This window comes from Pristiophorus japonicus, chromosome 19 (genome assembly GCF_044704955.1).
Source record: "Pristiophorus japonicus isolate sPriJap1 chromosome 19, sPriJap1.hap1, whole genome shotgun sequence".
Lineage (NCBI taxonomy): Eukaryota > Metazoa > Chordata > Chondrichthyes > Pristiophoridae > Pristiophorus > Pristiophorus japonicus.
In genome coordinates, this window is record NC_091995.1 from 2,650,782 (window position 1) to 2,664,316 (window position 13,535).

The following is a 13,535-nucleotide window of genomic DNA, read 5'->3' on the forward strand; positions in this document are numbered from 1 at the left end:
TCCAAGTTACACACCATCCTGATGTGTAAATAACTCGGGCGTTCCTTCATCGCTGTGTCCAAACCCTGGAACTCGGTCACTAACAGCACTGTGGGAACACCTTTGAGACGCTCCTTAAAACCTATCACTTTGAGCAAGCATTTAGTCACCAGTCCAACTATCTGAGCGGTTCAAGAAAGTGACTATCCACTACCTTCTCAAGGGGCAATTAGTGATGGACAATAAATGTTGGCCTTGCCAGCGACGCCCGAATCACACTAACGAATTTTAAAAAAGAGACGAATGGCCGGAGAAGCGTACAGAGGGATTCCTCAAGGGTTAAAAATGTGCTTTTTTTTTGTGTTTCCAAATTCTGTCACGTGGTGACGCTGTTGTCTGCTCAGTTGCAGCAGTCACTCGGTTCTGCCAGAGATGCCTGCAGCAGTTCCCAGTATTGTACAATGCAAGTAGTCCTGCCTTAAAACCAGGGACCTGGGGAGGCAAACTCGCTATGAGACAGGTATAATCAGTTTAGCCCGATGCAAACAAATGGACATATGAACCACAAACCGAAAAGGACTGAGGTCCAGCAAAATCCCCTTTTACCATTGCGGCTGTCGCATAATAGAACAATATTGGAGATGGTAACAAATTATAGCAAACCTGACTGCGGACTGACAGCGTCAAGAATCATTCGGCCCTTTCCCACTTATAACCTTGAAATTAATCAAGTATCTGAGACCAACCCAAGCCGTTGTCTGCTGATTTGTGACTTACTTAAGTTTCCATATGACTCAGGAAAAGCAGGAGACAGGTAGAATAATGTTCCTTTTTAATCCATTTTTGTCAAGATTCTGCAATATAATCTCCTTTACAATTCTCTTACATTCTCCATTAATAACAATCAGATCGCGAGTTAATTGTTGTTTTAAAGCAAAATGCTCAACAGTTGCTAGCCGTGGCTCAATGGGCAGGAATTTCGCCTCTGAGTCAGAAGGTTGTGGGTTCATGTCCCACTCCAGAGACTCGAGCACCGCATCACAGTGCTGCGTTGAGAGGGCGATGGTTTCTTTGGAATTGGCACTTTTTTTTCTGAAGATCACGATATTACTTGAAACACGATCTAAATACTGTGACACATTCTTGCGCATTTTTGTTTCATCACATTCCGCACAAAACTAACATCCGGTATCAGCCAGAGGGTGGTCAATACACAACATTATCAGAGCAGAGAAGATCCAGCAACGATCACATGTTGGCAGGGACAATGGGTGGTCCCCGGGCCAGAGAGGACAGCAATAGCACAGGGGCGAGGGTGAAAGGCAAGTATAGAGTCTATTTTGGGTCTTTGAATCATTGACTGTTCCAGACTCGCTTGCTGCAGCTGGAGCGTAACTCAGGCGTTGCCCGCAAAGCCAGGAATTTCTGGTCAACGGCTCGCCATTCAGCTTCAAGACGGAAGATTATATTTTCGGATTCCGTTCGGCAGCAGCCACATCCCTAACCCCAATCGCTCGCCCTGCCGATCCAACTCCCCCCATTTTCCCGTTCCACACCAGCTTCAATCAGCCCGGCTTAACATCCGCCCGGTTTCCGCTTCTAAATGCGCTCCTCCCCCAATTGATATCCTGACTTTGCCCACTCACAATGAACTCCCCACGCACTGGGAACGGGGCCCAGTTTGTGATGTTCCCCAGTGAGTGCTGCACAGATTGCACCAACACCCCACACTCTCTGCTCCTTAATGAAGGCGCTGAGCTGTTTACATTCAATGCGTTGACGGTTCCGCTAAAACCGCAGTCAAAGGAAGGTCACAGAGAATAAAGTTAAATGTCGATCTGGGTAATATCTCCAGAGGAATGCCAGGCTGTGGTCCCTGGAGGGAAAGACTCTATCCCAGTACAGGTTGGGCGGGGGTGATATGTTGCAGGGTGAGGATGGGAGGGTTATTCAGTGACCCGGCCCTGCTGGGGTTACAGTCAAACACTGATTACAGACTGAGATACAAATGGAAATGTTCATCACACAAACACACCCGGGGAGTAAATGGAGTCAGAAACTGGAATTGGAGTGAAAATGATCGAAACAGACCCATTAATGTCAGTGTCCTTTAACCCCGCAGATTATCAGCGGTGCGGAGTTTTTCCTGCCATCATACCATCCGGGATCGAAGATGGGAAAGATTCTCTCAGTGAAAGTGTGGGTGAAAGTGTGGAGACGGGACATGTTGTCCGCATTGTAAAATGACACCTGTCCGCCCTCATAGTCCAGGTACACCCCGATCTTCCGGGGCTTCACACTCGGGGTGAGGGGGGTCTGTGAGGGGGAGGTGCTGGCAACATAGACAGTTCCGGGTCTCAGCCACACAATCCAGTATCCGGTCTCTGGGCTCGGGGTGATTGGCCCTTTCCTCCCGGCAGACTCTCGGGTCACTCCCAGACCCCACCAGCTCTTGTCCCCCACCTCCACCTCCCAGTAGTGTCTCCCTGATGTGAATCCCTCCGATCCCAGGACACAGTGCCAGAGATCAAACCTCTCCGGGGTGTCAGGGAGCGGCTGCCGTTTGCCTCCGAATCTCACACTGGTCCGGTCCTCAGACAGGATGAGCCGGGAATGGGCTGTGTTCGGATCCAGAGTCAGAGAGGCTGGAGCTGGGGGGAAGTTAAAATAACACAGTCAGTGATTTAAGCCGCGATTTCCGCTGTCTCGGCGGGTCGGTGGCGGGCGATGTCGGTGACAGGTCCCGGACTCGCTGCTGGCTCCAGCCCGCTGTCTGAAATTACTTCCCCTGATTACACCTGTTAAGCCCCGCCCAGCGGGTTTGACGGCCAATTGCAGGCAACGGGTCTGATGACGTCTGGAGACCTTTGACCCACTGAATCAAGTGCTATTTTTCCCACTGATCCCGCGAAAAATTCCCCGATAATTTATTGATGTGACAGAATCAAACTCTGAGTGACATTCCTTCTTCTAATCGTCAGCTTTCTGCATATTATTGAAAAATTACTTTGTCTCAGTATTGATCAGCACGTCTGGCCAGCTGAACATGACAGGAGAAAAATGGATCAAATAAGATGCAATTATATTTAAGATAGAAAAGAGAAGTTAATGATAAACTGATCAAATTCAGAGAGGATGAAACTCAAGGATTGCAAGACGCGTATTCAAATAAATGCACAAAGATATAGCACTATTTTATATTACAGGTTTTCATTTTATAATTAAGATATAGAGGCATTGGAGGAAGTGCAAAATAGATTTACAAAAACGAGTACAAAAAGGTGAGAGGCTATAATTATCAGGAAAGATTGAATCGGCTCTAGAAATGGGAAAGCTGAGGGGTGAAATGATCGAGGTCGTTAATATTATGAAAGGGTCTGATAGGGTAGATGTAGAGAAGTCGTTTCCACTTGTGAGGAGACAAAAACTAGACACCATAAAAACATAAAATTAAGTAATAAATCTAACAGGGGATTCAGGAGAAACCTGTTTATCCACAGAGTGGTGAGAATGTGGAACTCACTACCACGAGAAGCAGTTCAGGCAAATAGCACAGAAGCATTTAAGGGGAAGCGAGATTAACACATGAGGGAGGAAGGGACAGAAGGATATGCTGATATGGTTCGATGAAGAGGGGTGGGGGGAGGCTCATGTGGAGCATAAACACCGGCTTGGACCTGTTGGGCTGAATGGCCTGTTTCTATGTTGTATATACTTTGTAAAAATAAATCGTCAGGCTGGGCCATCAAAGCATTGTTACCGAAACAAAGTGGCAACATATGGGACCAGGAAGACGGCGGCTGACCTCGAGAGGGAACAGGGTTGGGGGGAGGGTGTAGTGGTATGGAACCCCTCAAAGGCGGATTGGTGATATGGGATGGGGACTGGGGAGTTGTTGATGTCAGTTCATTGGATATATTCAATAGGGAGTTAGATATGGCGCTTATTACTGAAGGGATCAAGGGACTTTGAGAGAAAGCAGGAAAGGGGTCTTGAGGTGAAATATCAGCCATGATCTTATTGAAAGGTGGTGCAGGCTCGAAAGGCCGAATGGCCTACTCCTGCACCTATTTTCTATGTTTCTATGTTTTTATGTTGAGTTCCCAGCTTTGGTCACCCTGGAGCCATGTATTTGTGATGCCAATTATTTCATACTCGTGAATTGCTGCCTGCGCAGTTAATTCATTCACCTTATTACAAATACTCCTCGCATTGAGGCACAGAGCCTTCAGCCTTGCCTTTTTAACACACTTTACCCATTTAGAATTTTGCCATATGTGGCCCTTTTTGATTTTTGCCTTGGGTTTCTCTGCCCTCCACTTTTACTTTTCTTCTTTCTATCTTTTGTTCTGCCCCCATTCTACATCCCTCTGTCTCCCTGCATCGGTTGACATCCCCCTGCCATATTATTTTAACCCTTCCCCAACAGCACTAGCAAACACTCCCCCGAGGACATTGGGTCTGATCCTGCCCAGGTGCAAACTGTCCGGTTTGTACCGGTCCCACCTCCCCCAGAACCGGTTCCAATGTCCCAGGAATTTGAATCCCTCCTTTCTACATCACTCCTCAAGCCACGTATTCTTCTGAGCTATCCTGCAATTCGTATTCTGACTAGCATGTGGCACTGGTAGCAATCCTGAGATGACTACCTTTGAGGTCCTACTTTTTAATTTAACTCCTAGCTCCCTAAATCCAGCTTGTAGGACCTCATCCCATTTTTTACCTGTAACGTTGGTACCGATATCCACCCCGACAACTGGCTGTTCACCCTAACCCTCCAAAATGTCCTGCAGCTGTTCCAAGACATCCTTGACCCTTGCCCAGGGAGGCAACATACCATCCTGGACTCTCAATTTTGGCCGTAGAAACGTCTATCTATTCCCCTTACAATAGAATCCCCTACCACTATAGCTCTTCCACTATATTTCCTGCCATCCTGTGCAGCAGAGCCACCCACGGTGCTATGATCTTGGCTGCTGCTGCCCTCACTTGATGATTCATCCCCCCCAACAGTACCCAAAACGGTGTATCTGTTTTGATGGGGGATGACCACAGGGGGCCCCTGCACGACCTTCCTTCCACTGCTCTTCCTGCTGATCACCCATTCCCTATCTGGCTGTGTAAACTTTAGATCCAGTGTGTCGAACTCACTAAACGTGCTATTCACGACATCCTCGATATCGCGGATGCTCCAGACTGAATCCATGCACAGCTCCAGCGCCGCAATGTGGTCTGTCAGGTGCTGCTGCAGGATACACTTCCTGCACATGTAGTATCAGGGACTCTGGAAGCGTCCCTGAGTTCCCACATAGCACAGGAGGAGCATGACACGTGTCCGAGCTTTCCTGCCATGACTTGACCCTTAAATTTCTTTATTTAAATTGGCAGCAATGATAAAGGTTACCTACTGATAAAGAAAAAGAAAAAGAAGAAAAACTACTCACCAATCACGAGCCAATCACTTACCCCCTTGGCTGTGAGGTCACCCTTCGATTTCTTTCAACGTCCTTTTTTGCCTTCTCACCCTGCTGCAGGTGTACCAGCTGGCTCCTCCTCGACTCCCGCTCCCCGACTGTGACTGATGGGCCTTTTATAGGCCTGCCTCCGATCTCCTCCGCCTGGTCGATGAACTCCCACCGCTCAGACTGATGGGCCTTTTATAGGCCTCCCTCCGATCTCCTCCACCTAGTCGATGAACTCCCGCCGCTCAGACTGATGGGCCTTTTATAGGCCTCCCACCGATCTCCCGCGTTTCCTCGACGAACTCCCAGTACTCCAACTAACGGACCTTTTCTACATCTCCCTCCAATCTCCCACGCCTCCTCGATGAGCCCCTCAAAGTCGCGGGAGTTCCATGGGATGGGGGGTGCGACAGGTTGCCGGGCGAGGAGGAATCATGGATTCCGTTATATCTTGAACCTGTTTTGTGATGAGCAATCTGGCTATTTTACTGATGGTGCAGTCACCGTCAGTCTGAAGGGTGAGAACATTGTTCTGTGTTGTCAATACCATACACTGCTTCTGTATCGAACCCGCACTCCTGGATCTGATATAGGGTCACAAACAGTTACACTGATTTCACAAACCAGTTTCAATCTCCTTTTGGAGATTATTACATAATATTTTTGTATCTAATTGCACAAACACTGAAGCTGTGTTTCATTATTTCGATGTATTCACGCAACGAGATTTTTACGAAGTCTGAAATTGGGGTGCTGAAAACGTTTTACCTGGGCTGATGCTCTCTATCATTTCTTTCCACGCTATGTATTGATTGGGCCCTTTGAATATTCCCAGCGGCAGATTCCGGCCATCCAACGAAAACAGATTAAACTCTTCACTGATTCTGAAAATATGAAACATTCAACTCTAGAATTCTCGCAGTGCATTCCTTTAACAGATGAAATAACAATTCAGTAAAGTGAACCTCATACCTTCTCATCCAGGAAGCTGCCTCCTGAAATAAAACAGAAACACAGACCTGAGTTCACAGGGAGAGTCTGGGGGCAAAATTTCAGAATCAGTGTCATACGCTACACATGGCACCAAGTGAGAAATAGTTCATAAATAAAAACAGAAAATGCTGGAAATCTCTGTGAGTCAGGCAGCATCTGTGGAGCGAAACAGAGTAAATGTTTTGTATCTGTGACCCTTTGTCAGAACTGGAAACCTGCGAAAATAAACAGATTTTTAAGTAAATGGAGGGGCACTGAAAAGAGGAGGGGAGGGAAGAACAAAAGGGAAGGTCTGTGATATTCTGGAAGACAGGAGTAATTTAAGAGACAACAGGGATGATCGCCAAATTGAGCTGGTAATAGCACAAGTTAGGAAACAAAATATGAGCTGAGTTGGTGTGTGAATGGTGGAATAACTTCCAGCTGCATTGGGAAAGAGAGAAACAATAAAAGTAAAAGAGAGGAGGGTGGTTTGAAAAAAAAAGAGGAAAGAGAACAATATATGGGCAGAGGTTATGTTCTGAAATTGTTGAACTCGATGTTGAGTCCAGAAGGCTGTAAAATACCTAAACGAAAGATTGGAACAGAGGATGCTGAGAAGGGACATTGTGAGAATCCTGGATATAGTAGATAGGAAGGGCCTATTTCCCTTGGTGGAGGGATCAATTATGAGGGGCCATAGTGTTAAGATGGTTGTTGGTACGTTCAGAGGGGATTTGAGTGGGGGGGGCTTCTTGATACAGAGGGTTGTGGGGGTCTGGAACTCACTGCCTGGACGGGCGGTGGATGCAGGAACCCTCATCACATTTAAAAGGTGATTGGATGGGCACTTAAAGGGCAGTAGCCTGCAGGGTTACTGACTTAGAGCTGGTAAGTGGGATTAGACTCGATAACCATTTGTTGGCTGGCACAGATACGATCGTAAGTCATGCAGGGCATCAAATACGATCCGGCTGGTCTCCTGGACTAGTTTCGATCGCCCGAATGGGACGGAGAGGAATTTTCATGCTTTGTTCCCCAATTGGCCTGGATTTTTATCTGTTTTTCGCCTCTCTTAGGAGATCACATGGCTCTGGTTGGGGTGGAGCGTAGAATGTTTCGGTGCAAGGGGTGTCGCAGTTGTGTGGGGTGGACTGGTTGGGCTGGGTACTCTTTGCCTTCCCGTCATTGTTCATTGTTCATTGGTTTATATGTAACCTTCAGGGCTGCTGACTGAGGGGCAAGCTCGACTGGCCGTATGGCCTACTCCTGTTCCTATTTCTTATGTTCTTATGTGATCGATTCTACTTTCTACACAAACTAACTGAGAGATGGAAGAACTTCCATAGCAATTATTGAACCGGACCTCCCACAACCCGGAGTTACGCTGTCCATGTAGGACCGTGATGTGCTCCCTGGGGATCTCATACCGCTTGGATTCAGGGCATTGAGTGTCACTTTGGTGCCTTCAGGTGCTTGGTCTGGTTGTAAGTAATGATCAGGTATATGATCAAACTGTTTGTGCACAGCTTATTAAGATCAAAATGAAATGGAAACGTTTGGAAGAAAATGTGAATGCAGTGAGGCAGATTTCAGTAAAACGAGTAGCGAGCTAACTAGCTTGAGGCAATAGAAGAAAGATAGATACACAGAAATGAACATCAAAAATGGGATGTTTTAAAAAGTGATTCGAACAATGTAGAATAAATGTATTCTGTTAAAACAGAATGCAATTGCGAGTAGTTTTTGAGGTCCATGGAAAAATAATGAAGCAAGAAGCCTATTTAAATTAAAGCTCAGATTTCAAATGAGATGATCTTGTTGGAAATACTTCATAGATATGTTTGAGGATCGAATACATATGGTTGATGGGACAATACAGTGAATGCAATGTACATGGAGTTTAGGAAAGCCTTGATAAGGTACCACACAGGCGATGACTAGAGAAGCTCGTGGGATATGGAATTCGGGGAGGATAGCAAATTGGGTTAGAAATTACTTCGGATAAAATCAGAGAATAGGAATTAATGGTGGGTTTTCAGGGCGATTAGAGGTGGGCAGTGGGGTCCCACAGTGATTCTTTCTGAGATAGAATTAATTTGATACAAGACCAAAAGAAGTGGTGAAGGGTTAATAAGAACATGCGTGAATGGGCTAAATTTATGTTGGTCAGAATTATCTGCCAGTAAGTGTGAGCTGAGACAGGGGAAGTAACAGCAGGAATCCTACACCGAATGGATGTTGGCTTGGTGTGGTAGAAGAGCAGAAGGATTTGGGGATATAGGTTCACAGAGCATTAAAGGCAGCTCCAGAGTTGATAAGGCTGTTTAACAAAACCTAATAGGATACCAGGTTACATAGGATTGAAGAGGATATACGACACTGAAGTAGGTCATTCGGACCAACCAGTCCATGCCGGCGTTGATGCTCCACTCGAGCCTACTCCTGCCTTTCCTCATCTAAATCTATCACCATAACAGGTTGTATCACAAGGGATATAGCATATCAAATAAACAGGCAATGATGCAGTATTGGGCTCCACACCAGAGTGACGCTAATCTGGGTTGAATGCGGAGACAGCACAGATGGTCTCGGATGCTGCCTGGAATCAGGAAATGTAAATATGAAGAAAGAAAAAAATCAATTTATGGGGCAACACGATATAATATCATGGACTTATTTAAGTGAGACAAGGTATGTAGAAACAGACAATGGAGCTACTGAAGAGATCACAAAGTTTTGGTTTAAAGAATGGACTCAGTCAAGAATATTTCGTGGACTTTATGGGCTTTTCTGAGGGTATTTTCCCTGTGGTGGGATCACCCTGTGCCGATAAGTGAAAAAGCTGGTGTTGTTAAAACTCCAGAGACCGCATGGCAGTTAGCTGTGACAAAAGAACTTTCAGTCATCCAGAACGGGTTTGCCCACCAGTCCCAGCTAAAGGAAGGGGGCCATGAATATTGACAAAAGAGCTGTCGGCCAGGAAGGGGGGCCACTGACAAAGCCACTCTAACATGCAAAAGCACTTCTCACCTGCATCTCCGAAGGAAAGCAGAACAATGAACCCACTAGCCTGGTCAGACAAAGAGGAGCCAGGTCTTTACCAACACAAAGACTGAGAGAGATGCCCAGTTTAAGAGCCATCAGCCCAATACATATGGGTTGGATGGCCCATCACAGACCATGACTCATTTCATTTACACTCTGAATAATAATTCCCGGGTCTGGAACATTCGTAAGGCGATTTGAACCGTCCATCTAGCAATTGGGCTAAGATCAAAACCGCTTACATTACTTGTTACAAAATTTATGATGTGCAAAGAGTTCAGAATTTGAGGAGCACAGATATCTTGCTGGGTTGTTTAGCTGGAGGAGGTTGCAGAGATAGGGAGGGGAGAGGCCACGGAGTGAGTTGAAAACAAGAATGAGAATGTCAAAATTGAAATGTTTCTTAACCAGGAGACAGTTTGCGCCAGCGAGCACAGGGGTGATAGCTGGACGGGACTTGGTGTAAGTTAGGAAATGTGCCTCTGAGTTCTGGATCAGACCAAGTTTATGGAGGGTGTAAAATCGCAGGCCAGCCTGGAGAGCATTGGACTTAGTCAAGTCCATAGGTAGCAAAAGCATAGATGAGGGTTTCAGCAGCTGATGTTGAGGCAGGAGCTGAGACGGGAGATGTTACAGAGGTGGAAATAAGTGGTGTTGATGATGGCGTGGATATGTGGTAGGAATCCCATATCGGGGTCAAATAAGACGCCAAGGTTGTGAACAACCTGGATCAGCCTCAGACAGTGGCCGAGGAGAGGTGTAGAGTTGGTGTCGAGGGAACGGAATTTGTGGCGGGACCAAAGAAAATGGCTTCGACCATCCCAATATTTAGTTGGAAGAAACTCCTATTCTTCCACTTCTGGATATTGGACAAGCACCGTGACACATCTGGAACATTGCCGGGGTCGCGAGGTGAGCTGGGTGAGATCAGCACACATGACGTTGTGTTTCAGATGATGTCACTGAATGTATTTAAATGAAACAAGGTATTACCTTCAGAAATGAGATTGTGTCTTGCTCCTCCATCTGTCTCTGTAACTCGGATATCTCTCGATTAATACCATTTAACTTCTGTTGGATTCCACTGAGGTTTACATCCATTGATTTTAGAATATTCCCCTCTTGTTCCCTGAGATCTCTGATCAAACGCTGTTCTTTATCACTGAGAATCTGGTGCATTTTAGCGAACTCGGATGCGATGTGGGTCTGCAGAATGCTCGACTGTTCCTACCAAATGAAATGTGAAACATAATTCATGTACCGTGAAAAAGGGAACAAAACTAACCGAGATCCCAGAAAATCAGCACAGGGAGACATAGGAACATAGAAAATAGGTGCAGGAGCAGGCTATTCGGCCCTTCAAGCCTGCACCGCCATTGGCTGATCATGCAACTTCAGAACACTCCCGCCTCCTCTCCATACCCGCTGAACCCCTTAGCCGTAAGGGCCACATCTAAATCCCTCCTGAATATATCCAACAACTGGACTCAACAATTTTCTGTGGGAGAGAATTCCACAGGTGCACCACTCTCTGGGTGTAAAAGTTTCTCCTCAACTCTGTCCTATATCCCTTATCCTCAGACTGTGGCCCCTGGTTCTGGACTTGCCCAACATCGGGAACATTCTTGCTGCATCTAACCTGTCCAGTTCCTTACCCGAACTCCGGAAATCTGCTGTCCCTGCCGCCGTGCGGTGTCCAGAGCCGAATCCTTTCTCTTTCTAGCCGATTCCAGGGATGATTTCAGTTTATCCTGCAATTAGAAATTAAATTAGTGTAAAGTTTAAATACAAGATGTTTAAATGTTGCCAGAGATTCTACCCTCCATGTTACCCTGTACATCTGTGCAGCCTCCGTCAGTCCCACGAAGTTGTGGGTCTTGTGCCCCGGGCCCTCTGTCACGACCAGACACTTCATGCAGATCAGTTGCTTGTCAGTTTCACAAAACAGCGTCAGTTCTTCCTGATGTTCCCCACAGAGATGTTTACTGTCTCTATCTTTGGCGTTCACGGTTATTTTTCGAAATTTCTCCGCCAGATTCGCCAAGGCCCGATTAACCTTGAGGTTGATTTCCGGAAACTCTGCTCTACATTCCGGGCAGGAGTTTGTCTCCGTCTTATCCCAACACTGTGATACAGGAGCGGCAGAAATTGTGCCCACACTCCAGTATTACTGGGTCGGTGAAGAAATCCAGACAAATGGGACAATTTAAATCTTCGGACAAACTCTCCGACTGCTGTGTGGAAGCCATGTTCTCTCTCAGCACTTCCTGATTCAATCCGCTTTCAGTTTCAATGTTTGTTTAAAGGGAGGAGCCAGAGCGAGTTTCGGCACAAGCCTGCCCGACCTTTTCAGCACTGAGATGTCTACCAGTGCTCAGAGGCAAACGCCTACATAAGAATACACGAGGGAAAAGATTGACCTGTGTGTGTGTGGAGATTTCCCAATTGGAGGTGAGGCGCTTCATCTCTTCCCAGAGAACACTGGACCTCTGGATCAAGGTGCCCGCTTACGGTGAGCGCTGATTGACGGGATTCCTTCAGGAGAGAGTTGGATCTGTTTCTGGGTGGGGAGGAGATGGCCTGGGACCAGAGATAGCTACCCTGATGGCTAGAGACAGTGTGATCTCCTGCATTACTTTCCATGACCTAAAGGAGCAGGAGAGGAATTTTTCAGATTCTACCCACCCTCAGGAGATTATGTGACTCTCTGGGGGTTTGGAGTGTCTCTGTGACGACACATGAAGGCAGCACAACTGTATGGGACAGTCTGGGGAGACCCGATGAACTCTTCTGTTTGTTTTTTTCGTATGTTCGCTGGTCAATGTTACATTCTGTTGATGGAAAATGAAACACTCTGCTCACAGGACAGTATCAATCAGTATTTAGGTTTAATCAGTAAATTGTGGGTCTGTAAACAATGTTAAACAGAGAATGAAAGAAAGTCTAGAATTTATATAGCGTTTTTCACGACTACTGGACGTCTCAAAGCGCGTTTCAAACAATGATGTACTTTTGAATCGTAGTCACTGTTGTCATGAGGGAAACGCAGCAGGCAATTTGCGCACAGCAAGCTCCCACAACCAGCAATGTGATAATGACCAGATAATCTGTTTTTACTTCTGCTGATTGAGGGATAAATATTAGCCAGGACACTGGGGATAACTCCACTGATCTTCTTCGAAATAGTGCCATGGGATCCTTTCAATCCACCTGAAAGAGCAGAAGGGGCCTCGGTTTAACGTCTCCTGCAAAAGACGATACCTCCGACAGTGTGGCGTTCCCTTCGTACTGCACTGGAGTACCAAGCCTCGATTTTTGTGTTTAAGTCCCTGGAGTCGGCCTGAAACCCACAAACCTCTGACACACAGTGTGAGAGTGCTGCCCACTGAGCCACTAATAATAACGCACAAGAAAAGAAATTGATAGTATTTGAATATGGATTGTTTTAGTATCTGTTTCCCGTGGCAAGCTGAGGACGGACATCCATTAACAGAGCAAAGAATAGTGTAAAAGGAGCAGGAAGTAAATGGATGTTGAAAATGGTGGATGGGATGTCAATCAAGTGGGCTGCTTTGTCCTGCATGCTGTCGAGATTCTTGAGTGTTGTTGGAGCTACACTCATCCAGACAAGTTGAGAGTATTCCATCGGACTCCTGATTTGTACTTTGTAGATGGTGGAAAGGCATTGAAGATTCAGGAGGTGAGACACGTGCCGCAGAATACCCAGCCTCTGATCTGCTCTTGTTGCCACAGCACTTATGTGACTGGTCCATTTAAGGTCCTGGTCAATGGTGAGCTCCAGGGTGATGGGTGAGCGGGACGTGGTATGATTTAAGACTTAGGTAGCCGAGTTTTGATCACTTCTAGTTTATGTTGATGCCAACCAGAAGTGCGTTGGAATAGTCAAGCCTGGACCTAACAATGGCATGGATGAGTGCTTCTGCAATGGAGGCATGTTAGAATGGTGCAAATAGGTGGCCTTAGTTATGCTGTAGATATGTGGTGGGAAGCTCATTTCAGGGTCAAATATCACACCAACATTGTGAACAGTCTGGTTCGGTGTCAGAAAGATAT

The 13,535-nt window shown here is 46.4% G+C and overlaps 1 pseudogene; it reads right to left on the reverse strand.

Annotated features, from left to right (window-relative positions):
• Window positions 1–790: 790 nt before the first annotated feature.
• LOC139230329 (zinc-binding protein A33-like) lies at window positions 791–11,719 on the reverse strand (annotated as a pseudogene).
• Between the last annotated feature and the right edge of the window lie 1,816 nt (window positions 11,720–13,535).